The following is an 18,524-nucleotide window of genomic DNA, read 5'->3' on the forward strand; positions in this document are numbered from 1 at the left end:
GATACAAGCATAGTGATCCCAAGGGGCACCTGCACCCCAGTGTTTATAGGACCAATGTCCACAATAGCCAAATAATGGAAAGAGCCCACTGACAAATGAATGGATAAAGAAGATGTGGTATATATATACAATGGATTATTACTCACCCATCAAAAAAAAAAAAAAAAAAGAAATCTTACTGTTTCCAATGACATGGATGGAACTAGAGGGTATTATGCTAAACAAAATAGTCAATTTCACATGAATGGGATCATATAATATATAAGCTTTGGTGTAAGCTTCTACATTTATGTCCTCAACTATCTATACATCTATCTGTATATCTATCTATCTCTACCTATTAAATTGATCATGAGTTTCTACTGATGTCCCCAGCTTAAATCCAACACCTCAAGCTTCATGCTAGCATTCTACCTATCCTTGCTTCTTTGTAACTCCTTTCTCTGAAGGTAAGAAACCTGGCTCCCAATATCTACCATTTATCAGAAAGAAAGACAAATATCTACCATTTACTACCATATCTACCATTTCTACCATAAAAGAAAGACAAATATATTATTTCAATCACATGTGGAATTTAAGAAACAAAACAGAGGATCAAAGGGGAAGGGAGGGAAAAATAAAATAAGATGAAATCAGAGAGGGAGACAAACCATAAGAGACTCAACTATAGGGTGCCTGGGTGGCTTAGTTGGTTGGGTGACTGCCTTTGGCTCGGGTCATGATCCTGGAGTCCCAGGATCAAGTCCCACATCGGGCTCCCTGCTCAGCAGGGAGTCTGCTTCTCCCTCTGACCCTCCCCCCTCTCATGTGCTCTCTCTCTCATTCTCTCTCTCAAATAAATAAATAAAATCTTTAAAAAAAAAAAAGAGACTCAACTATAGGAAACACACTGAGGGTTGCTAGAGGGGAGGCAGGTGGGGGGATGAGGTAACTGGGTGATGAGTATTAAGTAGGCACATGATGTAATGTGCATTGGGTGTTATATGCAACTGATGAATCACTGAACTCTACCTCTGAAACTAATAATATACTATATGTTAATTAACTGAGTTTAAATTTAAAAAAGAAAAGAAAGAAAACAGACCCTATTAGAATGGCTAAAATAAAATACACCACCACCAAATGCTGACAGGGAATGCAAAATGGTACAGCCACTTTGGAAAGCAGTTTGGCAACATAGCATATCATTAAACAGAGTCTTACACAATCCAGCAACCTCACTCACAGTTATTTATCAAAGTAAATAGAAAACTTATGTTCAAACAAAAAAAACAAACTTTTACGGAAATATTTATAGTAGCTCTATTTATAATCACCATAAACTGGAAGTAACCAAGGTGTCCTTTCACAGGTGAATGGATAAACAAACTGTGGAACATTCATACAATGGAATACGATTTAACAATTAAAAGAAATGAGCTACTGATACATATAACAACATGGATGAATCTTAAATTCATGTTGCAGAAGTCAAACCCCAAAGCTTACATATTATATGATTCCATTCATATGACATTTTGGAAAAAGAAAAACTTTACAGATGGAAAACAGATCAATAGTTGCCAAGGATTGGGGGAGAGAGGAGCAGTTAACTGCAAAGAAAACACACAGAGGAACTTTTAGGATGATAAAACTGTTGTGTATGGCACTAGAATGGTAGATATATGATGATACTATACATTTGTCAATTTCATACAGCATGAGTTTTACTGTATGCAAATTAAAAGAATAATCAACAAGGATGTTGCGCACCCAACATGGAAAGCAGACTGTGACAAATGAATCTACACATGATCTTAGCCAAAAGGCCGAGAAGCGACGTGACAAATGAATCTAACTGTAATACAAATGTATGATATAACCTCACTGAAGGAGGTAAGGAAAAAAAGAGCTGGCCCAGGTAACTTTGAAAACTAGTATTTTGACTAGAAATTGTGAGCCTAAAGAATTGTACATTAAACACTGCATACAATCTTGTAAATTGTTTCTTACAGGGGTATGGATTAACAATTCTGAAAGTAATTTACATCTATACTAGAGTTGAAGAAATAAGTAAGTAAATGGTAGGTATTAGGAGTCAGGTTTCTTACAAAGAAAGAAGTTACAAAGAAGCAAGGGTAGAATGCTTGATCTAGAAACTCATGATCAATTTAATAGGTAGACAGAAATAGATAGATAGATACATAGATAAAGAGACAGGTAGGTAGGTAGATAGATTTTGTAACTATGTGTGTATACATGGATCAGCATACTTAATACATTTCCTAAAACTACGTTCTCAGAGTGCCAAGAAGCAGTGACATCCCCAATAGCAATGAGCACATTTTTACCCAGATCTTGGTTTCTAACTACCATTCTCCAGTGAAAGGAACCAGGCTTCCTTGGAAACATGATTGATACTAGGCTGAGGCAGAGAAAGTATAAGCTAAGCCTGGTACATCTAAGGAAGTGTTGCAAAAACAAAAGAATGGTGCATGTCAAAGGGACACAGAAGCCAATCTGAAAGAGCTCCCAATGGCCAAAGCTGAGAAAATGTGAACAACAAAATAAATAATGCAGCATTAGATTATAACTGAGAGTATAAAGTAAATATACATGAGTCCACAGTGATGTAAGTAAATGATTGATGAATAAATAAAAAATATATGTAGATCCTCCCCTCTCTAAGAGGTGGAATTTAGTCCTCCTCTTCTTGAATGGAGGCTGGATTTAGTAACTTGCTTCCCAAGATCAGAGTATGTAAAGAAAAAATGTCAACTTTGCAGTAGAGAGATCTGGCAGACACCACATGAACTAAAAGGTTAACATCATCAATAATGTTCAGGGAATGTCAGGTACCCCTGGATATGATGCTATGGGAAAGGCATTTCATCTCTGTGGTTCTTCCCAGAACCCATAACACCAGTCAAAATCATTAGAAAACATCAGACAAGCCTGAACTGAGGGACATTCTATGAAATGCCTGACCAGTGCTCCTCATAACTGTCAGGGTCATGAAAAGCAAGGAAAGTCTAGGAAAGTGCCACAGACCAGAAGAGACTGAGGAGACATAATGACTGAATGCCATTTGAAATGTTGATTCGGATCTTGGAAAAGAAAAAGGACCTTAGTGGAAACATTGCTGAGATCAAAATAAAGTCTGGAGTTTAGCTAACAGTGGTGTCATTTGTAGCTAATCACCTGATTCTGATCATTGAACCATGGTTGTGTAAGATCTTAATATTAAGGGAAACTGGATGAGAGATATATGGGAACTCTTCACTATCTTTGCAACTATTCTATAAATTTAAAGTTATTCCAAAATAATAAATTCTTATTAAAAGAAGAAAAGTGGAATTTGCTAAAAGGGTCAAATATATTCAGACTGAGTTAAATTGGGCATATGTGAATTGTCAACACTTACCAAAGGGTAATGAAGCAACAACATCCACAAATGAAAGTATTTTCTAAATGTGCTGAGGTCAGCACTTAGCCATGACTCCCAGGAAATGTTCTAAGAACCTGAATATGGCACATGTTTCCATTAAAGGATAAAAGTCCATTAAAAAAGAGTTCTTTCTTAAATCATGTGATTGTTGTTGTTACTGTGAATTGAAATGACTGTGGAAAATGAATGTGAATTAACAACACTGTGAAACAAATGCAGTGTTCTGTGGTCATCTGTCAAAGCCTAGCCATCCGAGGGTATGCTGACATTTCTCAACTCCCTACATCACACTGGAATTTATAGATGGCAATTTCATGATAGGCTATTTAAGAAAAATTAGGATGTTTATATCACAGAGAAAAGCTATGCTTTTCCATTCCACATTAATTGAAATGATCATCAGAAACATAAAATTGACACTAGAATTCAATAAAACAATGAATCTTTACTTTTGCCAGGCTTTGTACTACACCCCCCACCCATCATGTCTTAGTGTAGGCATTTACAATCTAATTGGGACTCAAACAAGAAGGACCTACCAGAGGAACTTCAGACAGAGACACAAGACTTAAGTAACAGATCAGACATCAGAATGAATGGCACACAGCAGAGTAGGACTGCTTAGTCAATGGGTAGGGCAGACAGCGGGCACTGTGGGGGTCTTCTCAGTAGTGGCCAGATTTGAGCACAACCCTGATGAATAAATAGACTTAAGTAGTTAGAAAGGAGGCGAGTCATGTCAAAAACACAAAGGCAACAGCACAGAGGGCACTCTCAAGAGGCAGCTCATACACAGAGCCAGGGGTTCATGATGCAAGTGAGAGGAGAAGTTGGAAAGGTGAGCTGGGATGTCTAAAGGATTCTGGATGCGGGTCAGTGAATCTGGGTTCCACCATCTAGTGAATGTGGAGTCATCAAAGACCTTGAGGAAAGGAATACATATTGAAGCCGGTTTGGGGAAGATTAAGGTCATTCTGTCATAGCAAATAGAGAGATGCAATTAGAAATATTGGGAGTCAGGGGCTGTGGCTTTAACATGATAAGGCACATCTTATGAGTGGTCTTCAGAACTCTGGAGCCATGGTTTTTCTCTCTCATGTCTCAAGGTCACATCAACCCCACTGAGTCCTGAATAGGTAATGATTCTTCTTTCCCTTGCATCATTAGTCTCTCATGATATCAAGGATGCTCTGGAAACAAAATGAGTAGATGTGATGAGAGACCGTAGGATAAGACAAACTATCCAATAGGATTTTCCCAGCTTCAGTTGCTGACCTATTGCTGTTTTTCTTCTACACCCAGGCTGTGGGTAAGATGATATGCTTCTAATGAGGTCACTGAAGTTTACTTCTGAGCCCCATCTCTGGTTAATTATACATAATACTTAGTTTATAAGACAATTATAACTCAGTACTTCCCTAGTAAGTCATGGTGAGGAGAACGCACTTAATGTCTCACTAAGACATTGGGCAACACTGCAACTTCACCTTCCACTTAAGCAAGATAACCTTGGAGAAACTTCTGGTTTTCATTTCTCTTTGCCTCTAACTCCATTTAGTTTGTAGCTACCACTTCTTTTTATATGCCAACTATATCTGGCCCTTTGGCCACCTTTCCCAGCTAAAATATCAGGTCCGATCACTTCCTGCCTGTTTTTTCCAGCTGAGTTTATTGCTGGCATCTTGAACCCACATTTTCTTCTCTATCTTCTTCCTTGTCTTATCTGATCCCAGCCACCCAGGGTTGGGTCCTCCCATTTTTCTCTGGCTTAAAAGACCTTTTGAAGTGTGTAGAACACTTTTCATTTCTGGAAAGTAGGTGGTGATGGTTGCTATATTTAGGGAAGAAGTCTCAGCTCTGCAAGTAGTTGGAGCTGTGCAGTTGGCCCAGGACAGCAGCAGACAAAAGCAGGGTGGGGGTGGGGGCATGCTTAGTAGCCTGCTTTAAACAAGCTAAGGAAAATAATTTTATTCTTTTTACTTTTATATTTATTTATTTATTTTTTTTTAAAAAGATTTATTTATTTATTTGAGAGAGTGAGAATGAGAGAGAGTACATGAGAGGGGGGAGGGTCAGAGGGAGAAGCAGGCTCCTCGCTGAGCAGGGAGCCCGATGCGGGACTCGATCCCGGGACTCCAGGATCATGACCTGAGCCGAAGGCAGTTGCTTAACCAACTGAGCCACCCAGGCGCCCCTATATTTATTTATTTTAAGAAAAGTAATTTTAATGGCTGTGAGGCTTAAAATAAGAGACCTGAATATTCTTCTACAATTGAGTTGAAGACTGCTAGTTGATCCCAGTTATTCACTTTTTTTTTCTCCTTAGGGTTATAGAATGTTTACCTGGGTACATGATCATTCTGAATAAAGACTCTTTATCACTACTGCAGCAGGCACCCCCAGGAACTTAGTATCATAAAGGAATTGGTCAGGATCTTGGCTATGCATCCCCCAGCTAGTCCACCTCTGCATGGTGTGGCCTGCCACTGTGCCCCCGCACTGGCTGGGAGGGGTCCCAGGCACATCAGAAGGGCTCCAGCGTCACTCAGAGCAGGTCAGGAAAACCTCACAGCCCAGAGCATGAAGTGAGCATCACTTACTAGTCTCCCCCGGTTGCCTTTCACTCTAGGTGGAGTTTGCCACTTGCAGGCAGTTGCAATTTTCACTTGTCCTTTGTTCCCCCCGCCTTTTCCTACCCTGTTCCCCAGAGCCTAGCTTTTATTGGGCCTCCTCCCCACCAGTCACATTTCCCCAGATCCTCACATCCTTTAAAGTGGAGTCCCTACCAAATAAATACACCTACACCTTCCTCATGCGAGATCACCGTGCAGCTCACTTCATCATTCTGATGTACTGTCATGCTGGTAAGACTTCCCCTTCTGCATCAGGGATGAAAGGATGGAGCTAAGGGGTGGAGAAGCATCGCTAACAAGGTTAAAGAGGAATACGGCCCAGGTCCATATAGCCCACTCTATCCTCTAGCCATCACAAACAACGCTTGCTGGATTCTAGGCATGGGGGCAAAGAAAAAAAAAAAGATAGCCCTTGCCCATAGGAGCTCAAAACTAGCAGAAGAGCAAATTAGTAAAGAGATTATCAAAGTAAAGAGTGACACAGATTGGATAGAAATGAGGGTCCTGGGAGGAGAGGCAAGGGAGCAAACTCATGGTGGGGGAGTTTCTGTGTTGAGTGCTGAAGCTGACTGAGAGGTAACCAGGGGGTTTGCAAAGCCTTGGAAAAAAGATAGCCCATGGTCTATCTTTCATTTTTCAGAGAACTGAGAAGGCCCCACTGGCCTGAAGTCTAGATGAGAATGGACTAGGGGAGGGGGGGCTGGAAAAGTGGCAGGGCTAGGTTCAGAAGGAAGGACCTGCTAAACAATTTCAGGTAGAGGCCTTGAAGGGCTTTAGGCAGAATAGAGACAACACAGGTGTGTGTTTTAGAAAGCACATCTGGGGGGGCACCTGGGTGGCTCAGTCAGTTAAGCATCTGCCTTCGGCTCAGGTCATGATCCCAGAGTTCTGGGATCAAGCCCCGCATTGGGCCCTCTGCTCCGCGGGAAGCCTGCTTCTCCCTCTGCCTTCTCCCCCTGCTTGTGTTCCCTCTCTCGCTGTGTCTCTCTCTGACAAATAAATAAACAAAATCTTAAAAAAAAAAAAAGCACATCTGGCCACTATACAGAGGTGATGAGCACAAGTACAGACAGTGGACTTCAGTGCTTTAGCAATCCTCAGGAGGCACTGGGAGGGCCTGACCCAGGAAGGTGTGGCTGGGATGGGGCGGGTGGAGAGGGAGAGAGAAAACACACAGAAAACTACAGGACTCAGCAACTGAGTCAATGTGAGGAGGAGATAGAAGGGCTGTGACCTTCATCAAATGGGGAATCCACACGAAGAAGCATATTTTAGGGGAAAAAATAAGTATTTCAGTTTGAAATTTGACTGGTAGAATTTGGAACTGCTTGTTGGACATGGAAGTAGAATATCCAGTTGACAGTTGGATGTTTGGGGCTTTAAGAGAGAAAGAGATGGGTACCTGGGAGGCTCAGTTGGTTAAGCGTCTGCCTTCAGCTCAGGTCATGATCACAGGGTCCTGGGATCGAGTCCCACTTCTGGCTCCCTGCTGGGCAGGGAGTCTGCTTCTCCCTCTGCCTCTCCGCCTGGCTCGTGCTCGGAACCCAGCATAAAATGAGTAACTGTGGTTGCTTCCACCAAAACCTTGGAGTCCCCCTTTCTCTCTCCCACAATCTACCTCCAATTGGAGACACTTCCTGTCTGCCAGACCACCCCAAATATCCTTCATCTAACCACTCCTCACCCCCTCCACCCTGGTCCAAGCCACCTTCACCTCTCAATTACTGCCATCACTTCTTAATGGTCTCCCTACTTCAATCTTTGCTCGCTCTCTCCCCACTCACCCTCACCCACTGACTAGAGCGACTTTAAGTCCAACCACAAATTCCCTCTACTGAACACTGAGCAGAAACCAAGTCCTTACAAGGGGCAGCAAGGCCCTACCTACCTCTCCGCCCATCTCTCACTTCTTTTTGGCCTCATACACCACACTCTTCACCCTGCCACTCTTCCTGGCCACAAAGAAACTCACTGGGCATCCTCTAGACTTAAGGCCTGGCCAACTGTTCCCCGGGACTGCTGCCTGTCTTCCTCCCTCACTCCTTTTTGGTCTTCACTTAAAATGTCACCGTTCCTCTGAACTTCCCTGGCCCAACCTCCTGCACTCCTTAAGCTCCTCTCTTAATTTGCTTCTTTTTGGCATTTATAACTATCTAACATTTTTGTATATTCCACTTAAGCTTTTATTTATTTATTTATTTATTTTAAAGATTTTATTTATTTGACAGAGAGAGACAGCGAGCAAGAGATGGAACAGAAGCAGGGGGAGTGGGAAAGGGAGAAGCAGGCTTCCTGCTGAGCAGGGAGCCCGACACGGGGATAGATCCCAGGACCCTGGGATCATGACCTGAGCCGAAGGCACGCTTGACGACTGAGCCACCCAGGCGCCCTCATTTAAGCTTTTAAATTGTATTCCGGTGTGTAAACTCCACGAGGGGCAGGGATTTTATTTTATTTGGCCAACCCTCCCAGCATTGTTACTGCTCCATTCTCAGCCCCAGGGACGACGCGTGGCACTAGTACGTGCTCAATAAATATTTGATTTGATATATGACGGGAAGACAGGAACCATAAGTTTTGTGTCTTCCGGTTCCTTCACCTGCGAATTTGGGGTATTACTACTACCTGGCTTGCCTCTTCGGGGTGTTCCCAGAAGATGATGCTGGAGTAAGGACTGTGAACAGCCAAACCACTATGGACACGTCGCTAACAGAAAGCTGCAGCTTTACACTCCCAGGGCAGGCGAGGGAGACTGACTGAGAGGGTACGCGCGCCCCTGCTCGCCCCTCCCGGGCCCGCACGCCCCCGCCCACACGGCGCCCGCACGCCCCGCCCACACGGCCCCCCCACTCGGGTTGGGCCCGCGGCGCCCGGCGCAGGGAGGACAAGGAGGCGGCGCTTGGACGCTGCCTGAGCGTGGCGTCGGGGCCTCCAGACACAAAGAGCGGCCGGCGGGACCAGTCGTGGGTTCCCCGCGCACGCGCCAGCGCCTTGGCTTGCGACCCTGTACCCCGCGCGCGAGGGAGACCCGAGGCGCCCACAGCCCAGGTGAGCGAGGCTGGGGCGGGGCTGCGGGGCCCGCCCCTCCGCCGCACATGCGGCGGGCCCGGGCGCGCTCCCCCCGGGTGGGGCAGCCGAGAAGAAAGGCTCGCTGTCTCCCGGGCTGCGCCCCAGGCAGACGGCAGGTGGGGACCAGGGGGGCCGGGGCCCTGCGACTGTGGGCGCGGCGGGATCGTGGGGCGAACCCCGCGACACCCCCCGCTCTCGCCTCGACTCCCGGGACCGCCTCCTGCGCGGGTTCCGTGTCCTCCCTTCGCCGCCGGGTATGGGACCCCGGGTTCGGTAAGCCTGACGTGCTGGCCGCTTTTTTCCTTCACCCCGGAAGGCGGGGGGGGGGGGGGGGGGGGGGGGGGTCACTTTAAAAGAACGTGTCCCGCGGGAATCCAGCTCCTCCACTAAACCTTTGAAAACCAGGTCCTACAGTCGCTGCCGTTCCCGCAGTGTGCGTGGTCCTCGCAACGAGTTTGCAGCTTTCTGGCCCCTCTGCTGAGTTGGACGCTAAACTCCCGGCGTGCTATCAGGATCGGGGCGAGGGCTGTGGTCCTCACTGATGACGCGGAGGTTAAATGGTGGGTCGAGCATGAGCCGAGGCCGCCGACTTTGTTCCAGGGACGCGCGCAGCTCCCAGGCACCCGGGCTCCTGGATCACCCACGGTGCCAGGTCCCTCTGCCTCCCCCTTCACCCGCAGAGCGCGAGGCCGGGTTCCTCTGAGCAGGCCACTTAATCCACAGAATGGTAAGATTGCATCCCTCCGTATAAAACTTTTTAGGATGTACCTGCTTCCTTTGGTTGTGTCACGAGTTTGCACTTGGGAAAATTGTTTGAAATAATATGCTACTCTCAGGGACTGAAAATAGTCTGTTGCAAGTTTTATATGTTGTACTAGTTGTTCAGCAGGATCATCCCTTTCCTCCCATCGGTGGGCTCAGTCACAAATCCCACGTAGGAGTCTGTCCAGTCTCTTTGGGTGTTTTACACTCATAAATCGTGCTCTGGAGACTTAGGCCAAGCCATCCAACAGTGGGGGGGGGGGGGGGGGGGGGGGGGGGGGCAAAAAAGTGGGGGGGGGGGGGGGGGGGGGGGGGTGTCAGGGCAAGAACTGTGGAGCTGGAGGGCTTGGAGAAGGTCGAGTGATGCTTAAGGTTTCACCTCCAGCACTGTCAAGTAGGAGGGAGGGATTATGGGTGACCTTGTGTTTTTCTTAGAGGCCTTTACTGGGATTTCCAAGTTTTCCACATTGGACTTAGAATATATTTCAAAGCAGAAAATTAAAAAACAAAAAAAGGTAGTTAAAACTAATTTGTTAAACAGAACACTGAGCAGTCTCACAGTTTTATGAACTGTGTGCAAGAGTCTGTATATTAAAGAAAAGTGCTAAGGCATTTAGATAAGTAGTGTACCACCATGCTGTCCCTTTTCTGTTTGATTTATATCTGTATTAGTGGCTTAAACTATTACAGACTGAACTATTCTGTACTAGCAAATAAAAATGGGTCTTGTGTGTTTATATATAGTTCAGATTCAATAAGAAATAGAGGATAAACATTTTTGCAGAATGAGGAAATAACCTTCTCCGAAGAACCGGAACTTGAGATAACATTTAACACCATCAAATTAGAAACAGAACATTTTATAGAGCAAAAGGTAGGGTTTCAGCATTTTTTCAGTTGAGGACTTTATATAATCTTTGATGGAAAACTGTTTTTTTTCCTCTAACCCTTATTTATCTTCATACATTGTGGTTTACAGGGCTGCTCAGAGATGGGTGAACTGACAGTCATTTGCTAATAGCATGTTGGAAATCCTTTAGTGTTGGTGTGTCCTTTGTTCTGGTCCTTAGTCCTCATGAACATTTGGTGGTAGAAAATAGAGTAACAGAAGTGTTGCAAAGTTCTAACTGTAAGTTTTCAAAGTATTCAGATCCTGCCCTTTTATGGTGAGTGGTTTTAAGTACTGGTTGGTGGGGGCTCCTTTTTTGGGGAAGATGGCATATGTGGTGTTTGAAATTTGGACATGTGAGAGATCCCTCTGACCATATTCTTTCTACCTTGGACACTTACCTCTGGATTTTACCAGGAGCAGGCGGCTGCTAGATCTCTCTCTCCTTCCCTGGCTCAAGAAAGGACTAGAATAAGGAGGCAGAAACACAGTGTCCTGGTCTCACACCTTGAGCTGGAAGTTTCAAAGGGGCAGTCAGGGGCATGGTGTGGCTCCGGACTGGAGGGAACAGTGCCCTCTGACCTTGAGGGGCAACTCCAGGGCCACAGCCACTTAGCTCTCAATTCCGTGGTCATTTTGTAAAAGGTTGAATGGCAGTGGCTGTAACTAGACTTAAGATTTGGGCTTAGCTGAGACCTTGGCTTCAAGTACAAATTAAGAATTCAGGCTCAAGGCCAGAGATTTGGTTAATCACAAGCAGGAAGCCAAAACTTTGGGTCAGATTCTACCTGGAGCTATTTGGAGGGCTGCAGTAGCAGAAGGCTTTCCTCCCCCCATCCTTAGGGTAACCTTGAGCCTCCTGGTGAGACTTTTCCACCAAAGGATTTTGAATGTTGCTTTCTGTGAACACAGGAATGGAGGAGTCTTTTGGACGGTGTTCTGTGTTTGTAAAATCTTGGTGAAGTTAGAGCATGTAGCTGGCGCTTCCTGGTTGTACTCATCTGTTTCCCTCAACCCCGGATTGTCCTTCCTTAAACTTCAACATAATGGCTTCTTGTTTCTCAAAGACTGGTACATGGTCTCCCTTGAGTTGAAATCATTTGTTTCTCAAATAAACCAACACCCTCTGGGTAATTCTAATGCACTCAAGTTTGAGAAGCGCTGGCATATGCCAGCTTTTGTGCATTGACTTATTTTGTATTTCTTTTTTTTTCCCCAAAGATTTTATTTATTTATTTGAGAGAGAGAGAGAGACAGAGTTAAGACTAGAAGCAGAGAGGAGGGGAGAAGCAGGCTCCCTGCGCGCTAGGGAGCCTGACAAGGGGCTCGATCCCAGGACCCTGGGATCATGGCCTGAGCCGAAGCCTTACCTGACTGAGCCACCCAGGCGCCCCGACTTATTTTGTATTTCATGAGAGGAAACCAGCAGATCCTTTAATGATGTGACACAGGCTCTTATAACCCAGTTATTTTATTCTGGGATCTTCTTTATTAATAAGTTAAAATTTTGGTGTGTTGGGAGTTTGTCAAAGTGAACATCATTTATTGTTACCGTTAAAGATCTGAAGGGAAATCATTCTTCCCAATGTCTAGTTTTTTTAAGTTTTCAGTTAAGAATTTTACATTTGTGGATGTCTATCAGTTGGGATATTTTTAGCTACCAGTGATGGAAAACCCAACTCAGTCTTGGCTTAAACAGAAAGGAAGTCCGGAAGGAAAGTATAGCACTTCAGGATGGGTTGTTCCAGCGGCTGAACCAGTATTTGGGGGCCCAGGCTGCCCCTTTTTTGCACATTGTCATGTTGGTGGTAGCTGTCTCACATCTGGAGGAAGAGGGAGGGTGGCTTCTGTGACTCTAAGAATGAGGAGTAACACACCCAGTGGCCTCTGCGTCGTTGGCTTCTGGGCCATTGAATCAGTCACCAGCTGGAAGGGGGCCTACGCCACCTTGGTCTGTGATAGGCTCCACACTTCCCTGCAGCTACTCCATGGAGGCAGGGCGCATGGGGGCTGTGGGAGCGCAGGTTTTGGGTACCTGGTCACTAGAGGGCTGTGTGGCTCACCACACAGGTGGAGTGCGTCCCCTGGGCCCTCTGTATGGCTTGTGGGCTGGCTATGCTGGTTGTCAGAAATGGAGCCCTTTTCTCTTGGTGATTTTATTTTATTTATTTTTTTAATTTTTTAAACTTTTAAAATTTTTTTGGTGATTTGTTTTTAAATTGTGCACTCACTCTGTTCTCTGCTTTTGGTAAATTCTTCCATGTAGTGCTCATAGTGAGTCTGCTGCACCAGGGCATGCTCTTGTCCCCATCCTGAAGATGGGGTTATGCTCAGAATCCCGTGGCACCAGGATCTGGATAGGCTCTCTGCAGATCCTATGCCTCCTAGCATGTGGGATTTCTACCATATATCACTGCCTCAGCGACTAGATCATTTCTGTACATTAAAAAGAAAGTCAGGAGTTTTCAGTGCTGATAAAAAGTTGTGACTTACACGATCTGTCTAGATGTGTAAAGTGAGTGAGAGGTAAGGGAATCGGCAACTCAAATTCCATGTTAAGCATAATTGTGCTTTGCATTGGTAGATGTCATGGGTGTGCATGCCCAAGGAAATAACATTAAAAAGATGAGTCTGATGTTGGAATTGGGGCTGTAGCCTCTGCCAGCCGTCCTGTGGTCCTGCCAGGGCAACCTCCTAGGAGTGCCATTCACACCGGCGGCCTGTGGGGTCTCCCTCAGGGTCACAGATGGCATCAGACCATAAACATAAGAACCAACATCAACTAATGTAATTAAACAGTCACTGATTTGGGGCTTAGCTTAAGGGCACAGGAATTTCATAAACAGTTACACATTATTTAAAAATCAATAGAGTGGTCTGCTCAGTCAGACTTTGACAGCAGGTTGCCATACCCTAGGGCGAGCTCGAGGTATCTACAACATCTTTACCTGCCCTGGCTCTAGTCAGGTGGCCCGAGGAGGGAGGGGCTAGTACTGCCAGTCCATGTGGCTTCCAGGCTTTTGGCTGTGTTCATGAACATGGACAAAACTGGGCAAGAGTGGGCAGTACCACCCGGTCCCCAGCTGAGGAGAGACTACAGGACAGATGAGCCTCCTCCCTGCATACACAGGGCGCTGTGTGTCCCCACGTGGATGGGGGAAAAACTGAGAGTTCATTCTCCCCATGATAACAGGGAAGGTAGTACCTTCTGCCCCAAGGAAGCCAATTCCTAAGGGCTGACTGTAGCTCAGCCAGTTAGTTCCCTGGGTTCAGCTGACTGATTTTGTGGTCTGACTTCAGTGAGGTCACCACTCCCCAAGGACCTAAATAAAGGGAAGTAACAGAGCGAGTTTGCCTTCTGACTTGGCCAGAAACCTAGATGCCCAATTTCTAAACCCCACGATCTATATTAGTGGCCTGTTCTCACTGCCAGTAGCACTCCTCAGAAAACAGCTTCAAATAGGATCCTTGCAGGAGTCCTGCCTAACTCAAACTTAGCCAGGCCTGCTCTGTGGCAAAAATGCTTAAAATTAAGCAGTTCTTGACACATTTTAAATTCTTTTTGAATTTTTATTATTTCACATTGTACACATAAAGTAAGACATTATTGTTTGTAGATTTTACTACTGAAAATTCTCGTAATTCGGGGCTCCTGGGTGGTTTAGTCAGTTGAACATCTGATTCTTGATTTTGGCTCAGGTCATGATCTCGGGGTCCTGGGATCAAACACTGAGTCCGGCTCCGTGCTCAGCAGAGTCTGCTTGAAATTCTCTCTCCCTCTGACACCCCCCCCGCCACATGCCTGCACTCTCTAAATAAATAAATACAATCTTTTTTTGATTTTATTTATTAGGGCGCCTGGGTGGCTCAGTTAAGCGTCTGCCTTTGGCTCCGGTCATGATCCCAGGGTCCTGGGATCAAGCCCCACATTGGGCTCCCTGCTCGCCAGGAAGCCTGCTTGTCCCTCTCCTATTCCCTCTGCTTGTGTTCCTGCTCTTGCTGTCTTTCTCTCTGTCAAATAAATAAATAAAATTTTTAAAAAGAAAAAGATTTTATTTATTCATTTGAGAGAGAGAGAGAGAATGGGGTGGGGAGGGGCGAAGGGAGAGGGAGAAGCAGGCTCCCCACTGAGCAAGGAGCCCGATGCAGGGCTTGATCCCAGGACCCTGAGATCATGACCTGAGCCAAAGGCAGATGTTTAACTGACTGAGCCACCCAGGCGCCCCTAGGTAAATAAAATCTCTAAAAAAAATTCTCATAATTCACATTCTTATAAAAGGTAATTGCCCTGCTGTGGATGCCATCCTAACTAAGTGATCAAAGTTAAGGTCACCTGAAAGAGACATCACTGGGCCTTCTTGAAGAGAGGTACGGAGAAGGACACTACCTCACCCACCTCACCCTGAGGGTATTCCCCTCATAGCCTGACTCTGTGTGTGGAGACATCAGACAAACTCCTGTTTATGTGATGTTCTGCAGAGTAACTAACTGACCTTTGTACTCTTCAAACATTTCAAGGTCAAGAAACACAAAGACTGAGCAACTATTCTAGTTGAAAGAGGACTAAAGGGACCTGACACCTGTATATGCTACTTGACCCTGGAATGGAGCCAAGAAGGGGGTAGAAGAGCTATAAAGGACATTATTGGGACAGTGGACAAAATTTGAATGTGAATGATGGAATAGACAATAGTATAATATCAGTGTCACATTTCCTGAGTTTGATCATTCTGTTGTCACCATGTCCTTGAGTTTGGTAAGTGCATACTGAGATATTTAGAGAGAGGAGGGCACAAAGTATGAAACAATCTGAGAGAACGAAGGAGAAGGGTGGGGAGAGAAACTGATACAATGCGCATGATGAATGGGGCAAAGTGAAAACAATTGGTGAAGCTCCCTGGGTAAAGGTATTTGGGAATTCTCTGTACTGTTTTTGTAACTTTTTATTCTGATATAATTTCAAGTTTATAGAAAAGTTGCAAAAACAGATGTCTACTCTGTATTCACTGCAATCTAAATACCTTTTTTTCCCCCATGTTACAATGTCTCTGAATTTGGGATGCATCTTGCAATCCATGCTATTTTAGTATTGTGTCAGATTTTAACAACAGTTTTTCTTTTTTTAGTCATTGGTTTTTAGAATCAGTGGCATCTTGGATTTGATGAACTGTGGTATTTTCTCTGGCTTTGTTGTCTGAAGAAGTGGGAAAAAAGATAGTCCTTCCAGTAGTTTCTTGTGTATAGCATTTTCGTTCCCTAATGCTTCAGAGTAGGCCAGACATCCAGCTGCCTTTGCTCATTCCCCTTCCGTGCCTCATAGATATTTCAAACTCAACACATTCCAGCTGGATTTCTGTCTTCACCTCCAGCACTCCAACTGCTCTTCCTTTGTGTTTCCTGTCTCAGGGAGTGGAAACCTGATTTTTAGCCAATGATGGCCTAGGAATGACCCCATGGGAAGAGTGTATGAGGGAGATGAGTCGGTGTGAGGCCCTCACCCAGTCTCACCACAGGACAGATACTAGTTTTAGTGCTGCCCATTTCTTGAAGTGTCTTTGGGCTCCAAATGTTTGTGCCTCGTTTTCTCCATTTGTTAAGTGAGAATGGCTTCCCAAGTCTATTAAGATAATGGACGAGACAACTTAAGGTACAATAAAACTCTGAAATTCTGTGATTTAAATGGGAGAGCTTTTTAAAAAGACTCTTATACTGTAATCATTCAAAGAGCTGATTCCCGTTAGGCAGACAACCCTGAGCTCATAGGTCAATGAAGGACAGGTGTGTGGCCAGGCTCCTGCTTCTTGACTCCTAGCACTTGCTCCCAGATTTCTTTCCTGTTCTGGGTCTAGTTCTGGGGTGAGTCAAGGTGGGGTTGATTTGTACACTGGATGCTCAAAGGGACTGCCGGGCACAGGTGCATTTCATAGAACTTGAAGTAGCCTGGTGCTCCTGAGCTCCTCTCTGCACTGGGGCCACCAGTCACTGCAATGTTGGAAACTTCTGTGGCAGTGCGTCAAGTCTCATGAGCTCTTGAGCCCCCTGTGTGTCAGACTTGAAAAGGGTTCCATCCCAAGTGTTATTTTGCATCAGTCCAGGATTATGTTTTATTTTAGTTTATTTTGTTTGGCATGGACTTCAAGCAACTGCAATAGCAAAATACGGTGATTTCCCCAGGGCCTGGTTCTTGGACTGCCGTGTTTCATCTACATTGAAGATTATTAGTTCTTGGCAATTCTGAATCTGCTTTATGGCCATTGAGTTGTTGCTGTTGACACTGACCTTCACAGCAGCCTCATTCTTTAGAAGTAGAAACCCAAAATCTTCAACCCACTGTTGGATTCTGTGGACTTTTTTTTTCCCTTAAGGTTTTTTTTTTTTTTTAATTTTATTATGTTATGTCACCATACATTACATTATTGGTTTTTGATGTAGTGTTCCATGATTCATCGTTTACATATAACACCCAGTGCTGCATTCAATATGTGCCCTCTTTAATACCCATCACCAAGCTAACCCATCCCCTCACCCCCCTCCCCTCTAGAACCCTCAGTTTGTTTCTCAGAGTGTCTGTGGACTTTTAAATATGTGTAGAGAGGGGGGAAAGATGGCGGAGGAGTAGGGGACCCTATTTCAACTGGTCCCCGGAATTGAGCTGGATATCTACCAGGCCATTCTGAGCACCCACGAAACCAGCCTGAGATGTAAGAAGATCTGGATCTCTACAAACAGAATATCGCAGGTGGTTGGTTTTTGTTTTTTTATAAGATTTTATTTATTTATTTGAGACAGGGAATGAGATAGAGCATGAGAGGGGGGATGGTCAGAGGGAGAAACAGACTCCCTGCTGAGCAGGGAACCCGATGCGGGACTCGATCCCGGGACTCCAGGATCATGACCGGAGCCAAAGGCAGTCGCTTAACCAGCTGAGCCACCCAGGCGCCCAGGCGGTTGGTTCTGAGGTACGAAGCAAGGAGCCGTGATTCCGCGGGCAGATATCGGAGGATAAACGGCAGTGGGAGGGTGCCTGGCCGTGGGGATCCTACACCGCCAGTGAGTGACAGCCTCACGCGCTGTGGACGGGCACAGACTCGCAGACCAGTAGCAGCGGGGAAAGGACTTTAGGGCAGCCCCAGGGGTGGAAACCCAGGGCGGCAGGGTCGCGCCTGCAAACTGCAGCCCCCGGGACGGAAACCCGGAGCGGCGGAGTCGCCCGCCTGTGAACTGGGAGCGGCTGGTGGTTTTAGAAGCAAAAAAGGGCAGAGACGTGCCCCAACCTGGAGGCAGGACTAAGGGCGCTGCGGAGGGGATCACAACCCAGGACGCTGCAGTTTATAGCAGCACGGACAGAAACGGAGACAGTGTGGCCTGGAGAGCTCACTGAAGAACAGACTGTGATCTCTCTGCTCTGAGGCAGAGGGTTGGAAACGGTCTCTTCTGCTCTGACTCTCAGAAGTGATGTGGAAAGCTGCCAGGGAAAGGTGCCAGAGGACAAAAGCCCCAAACACTGATTCCCACTGAGCCCATCCCCCACCACAGGGGCGCAGGGCAACTCCACCCAAATAGGGTTGCCTGAGTAACACCGCGGCAGGCCCCTCCCGCAGAAGACAGGCTGGGAAAACAAGAGGCCAGCAACCCTAAGGTCCCAAGAAAACAGGTGCATCTTGCTTGGGTTCTGGTCAATAATTTGGACTCTGTACATTCCCTCAAACACCCATCAACAGAATGACTAGGAGGAGGAGCC

General features: G+C 45.7%; 1 protein-coding gene across 1 annotated transcript in view; it reads left to right on the forward strand.

The window, feature by feature from the left end:
* Positions 1-9,096: 9,096 nt before the first annotated feature.
* Positions 9,097-18,524, forward strand: part of NINL (ninein like) — a 176,603-nt gene continuing 167,175 nt past the window's right edge. Inside the window, exon 1 of the mRNA XM_044918806.1 lies at positions 9,097-9,111. The gene's annotated coding sequence lies outside the window, so the exon portion shown is untranslated. The remainder of the gene's footprint in view (positions 9,112-18,524) is intronic.

Source organism: Neomonachus schauinslandi, chromosome 10 (assembly GCF_002201575.2).
Source record: "Neomonachus schauinslandi chromosome 10, ASM220157v2, whole genome shotgun sequence".
NCBI lineage: Eukaryota > Metazoa > Chordata > Mammalia > Carnivora > Phocidae > Neomonachus > Neomonachus schauinslandi.